General features: G+C 39.7%; 1 pseudogene; it reads right to left on the reverse strand.

Moving 5' to 3' along the window:
• On the reverse strand, nt 1–3,086 carry LOC108761856 (zinc finger MYM-type protein 1-like; annotated as a pseudogene).
• Between the last annotated feature and the right edge of the window lie 1,049 nt (nt 3,087–4,135).

Here is a 4,135-nt window from a genome sequence, read left to right on the forward strand (position 1 = left end):
TTACATCGATACATCCATCAAATGCGAAGTGCGAACATGCGGCGTAGCGTCGTTTCGGTCATCGTAATGCGTACGGACGAAGAATCGAGGCGTACGAGTGTAGCATCGTTCAGCGTGCAAACTCTAACGGTTAGCGGTCCAACGCTTATGAAATTGTCTTTGTGTTCGTTTCGCAACATTTTGTAAATATTCCATCGCTGCTCGTAGAGGCCCTTCCACGTTTCGAGAGACAGCGACAGTTCGTGTCCGCTATGATCTCCCAAGGCGATCTCCATGTAACTCGGCGGGTCAACGCTGATTCCAATTTCCAAATATTTGTAATCCGTAGCCGTCAGATCGTAACATCTGCTCAGTAAATGCATCGCGCGATGCTCCATACTGTATACATACCTAATGTTAAAAACGTTTCTTTTTGCGTATAGATCGTAGAAACTTACACGTTACTGCAGCACTTTTTCGTTTCGTACGATGCGTTGGTGAAATACATTTTCAACTGTTCGTACAGGCGGGGATTGCAAGACTGATCGTACCCGTGTAAATTGCGGCGTATATGGTAAAACTTTTAGAATCGAAGAGGAAGTAACCCCTCCCTTTTTCCCTTTTTAAAATTTTAAATTTTTCAATAGCAGTTTAAAAATACAGTTATACACAGTTTATTTACAGTTTATTTTTTGGACAATACAAATACCGCTGTACGCTTTACATTTCGAGCTATAAATTCGTCCATTAAAACTTCCATATCGAGTTTATCAGTTATGTCGCTGTATATATGTAATATTGCTACATGATTAAGTCGATCTTGCAACATTGTTGTTCTGGGATAATTTTTTAATCGCCGAAGAGTAGAAAAACTTCTTTCATTGGTGCATGACGAACCCGGGATTGTCATTAACAATTTTATAAATTTGACATAGTCGGGAATGAGCCCCATACTCCATTCGTTTTTACGTAAAAAATTAACAATTTCTCTCAAATTTGATATTTTAACATTACTTCTGCTCGTCAGATTCAAAAACATATCCCTATCGCTAACAAGTGCATCTTCTTCAAAGTCGTCTCCATAAAAATTGATAATTTGTGCAACATTTGTAGATTCGCCAACGGCAAAGGCTTCTAAAGATTTTAGAAATCGAGCTGCTTTCGTATCAAAACGACTGTTTAAAGACGTCAAAACTCGGTCATAAATTTCAAAATATATTTTGCGGTACATTTCTTTCGGAGTTTTGAAAACAAGATTTTCGCTATTGCTCGAATCTAATCGCTTTGGAATTTTTCGTTGACGCGGTAGCTGTGGTTCATCAATATCTAATTCTTTTACTCCGTTATTGCTTTTCTGCCAAATTATCTCGAATTTGGAATCGCGAGATACATTCATACAATAAATTACTCCCTCGATTTTTCGATACGAGTCATTCACGCTTAGTTCCGAGTTCTGAAGGTCTTTATTCAAAATTTCTATCCGATCAAGTAATTCAATTATCATTGTTAAAAAAAAGAAAAACTCAAAGGTTCTCATATGTTCAAAATATCCTGATGCTTTGGCCGAGATGATGCTGTCGACTTCACAATCTGTAATCCGCTCTACGAAAAATTTCATCAGTGGTTCGTAGTTGGCTCGGACTGTTTTCAGGGAACTTATTCGCATGACCCACCTATAACATACATTCGCAAATACATGAGATGAAACTGCTGAAAGTTCTGTTTGTATAAAACTGAAATTATGCGATCAAATTTATACCTGGTTGGGCAGTAGGCAGCGAGGGTAAGATTTTTATTCGTGGAACTTTCTGATTCTGACTGGAGTTGTTGAAATTGTGAGATACGTTTCGGTGAATCTTTTACAAAATTAATCATATCTTTTACTACTCCTATGAATTTTCTTGTAGCTGGAACTCCTTCCATGGCATCCTGGACCACAAGATTTAGGTTATGGGCGTTGCAATGTACATATAAAGCACGAGGTTCAATTTCCCTGAGTCGAGTTTGCAAACCAGTTATTTTCCCCGAAACATTCGCTGCTCCGTCGTAACATTGGCCTCTAAGTTTTGTAAGCGGCAAATTGAAACGAAGAAAAACATCTTGGACGATTTGGAATAGAGTTTCGGCCTTCGTGGAAGACGTTGAGTAAAATCCGAGGAAAAATTCTGACGACACTAAATTTTGTGAAACAATTCTCAAACATATCGATATCTGTTCCATCTTCGACAAGTCAGAAGTTTCGTCCAAAAGTAACGCACAGAATTCTGCTTGTCTTATTTCCACAAGATTTTTTGCCATAACTTTTGCAGCCATGAGTTCTAATATTTCGTTTTGTACATCATGATGTAACCATTTGTGGCCATTCCGTTTCAGCCACGATTCCAGTTCCGATACATCTTCTGCGCGTGCTTTTAATATTTGTATAAAGTTTGAATTTTCGTCGTTATTGATGCCACGCAAGGGCAGCCCTTGTTTTGCTAATACTTTTAAAGTACTGAAAATTTTTCGCAGTGCTGTCCGGTGATTCATCATTTGCTTTTCTGTTGCACTTGATAAATGTTGAATAATGTTCACTGTCTTCAGTTTTGCTAGAGCTTCAGTACTATCTACGTGTAATGAACTTGTTGAATGTTTCTTGATTCTGGACGTAGCGTTATTCCAGTTGTTAAATCCTGTGTCAACCCAGGCTTCCTTTGACTTCAAAGCGCGTGAATCGTAAGACAAAATTAATTTTTTCTCCAACGCTTCAGTACAAATAGTGCAAATTGCTTTCTTATTTGCGTTCAATTCAAGCCAAGGATTTGCCTTCTGCCAACGTGGGAATGATACTGATACTGTATGATAATAATATTTTTGTATGCATTATTTCTTATTTTATGCAATATGCAATTACAAAATTACTTACGATTTCGAGTCACATTTGCACAATTTTCTTGATGTTCATCAACTCTTCTACAATTAACATTTGGATCTTCGTCACTCTTTGAGGTTAAGATTGATTCCACATCGCTTCCACATCGATTGCGTTCGCTTAGCTGAATAGGGCGAAGAGCACTGGCGGTGTTTCCTTCGCTGTCTCTCTTGCACTTAATGACGAACTTATCCATTCTCTCGACATCTCAAATACCGGTTTTGTTCGCTATTGTATTATTTGTATCGCTCGTCACGTGACTACGTAATGCTACGTGACTTGCAAGCAAGGGCATAGTAGTCATATGCGAGTCGAGAGCAACACGCAACACATGCGTAGTGGAGATGCGCAGTAAGCGAAAAGTGTAGCTTGTTATGCGCATCTTCTCCACATGCTACTATATGTAGAGTCGTAGAGACCCTATAAAAAGAGACTCGCCAACTCGTCGTATTCTGATTGGCTGAAATATGGGCGAACACATAAGTCACGTGATGAGTTGACGAGTCTCTTTTTATAGGGTCTCTAATTAATTCGCCGACTGTTGGATTCACCACACGGGAATTTTCCGAGTGGTGTCTACCCTCACCTCCACCACGTTTTCCGCCGGCCCTGGTATCGTGACACGTTTTATCGCGTTTTTTTTCTACGTATTTTCTTTGTTCGCGAGTTTATCAATGTTTATGGTTCATATTTCGACGATGACGATGATGCTTTTTCCTCAGGATATTCCCAATATCTCGTTTCTTCCTTCGATGTCGATTTTGATGCCTTTTCCCCAGGATATTCCCAATATCTCGTTTCTTTCTTCGATGCCGATTTTGATGTTTTTTCCCCAGGATATTCCCAATATCTCGTTTCTTCCTTCGATGCCGACTTTGTTTTTTCCACAGTTCATTCCCAATATCTCGCTTCCTCCTCCTTCGGCGGTGGACTTGGCGGACCTTCCGGCAAGAAACGGTACCCCTTTCGCTTGACCGATTTTTGATGTAGGTAGTCTCTTACTCGATCCATGTCTTAACGCTCGTAATCGAAGTTTATGATTGAACGAAAAAAGCCTTATACACTACCTGTATACAATGCATATACACGTTCGTACGTACACGTTCGTATGTACATGTTCGTACGTACACGTTCATATATACACGTTTATACATGCACGTTCGTACGTACACGTTCGTACGCGGGTGATCCCGATTGACCACGTCTCGATTGGACACCACCAATCACAGCGACCGGTGCTTAGGA

Source organism: Trachymyrmex cornetzi, unplaced genomic scaffold (assembly GCF_001594075.2).
Source record: "Trachymyrmex cornetzi isolate Tcor2-1 unplaced genomic scaffold, Tcor1.1 scaffold270, whole genome shotgun sequence".
NCBI classification, from domain to species: Eukaryota; Metazoa; Arthropoda; class Insecta; order Hymenoptera; family Formicidae; genus Trachymyrmex; species Trachymyrmex cornetzi.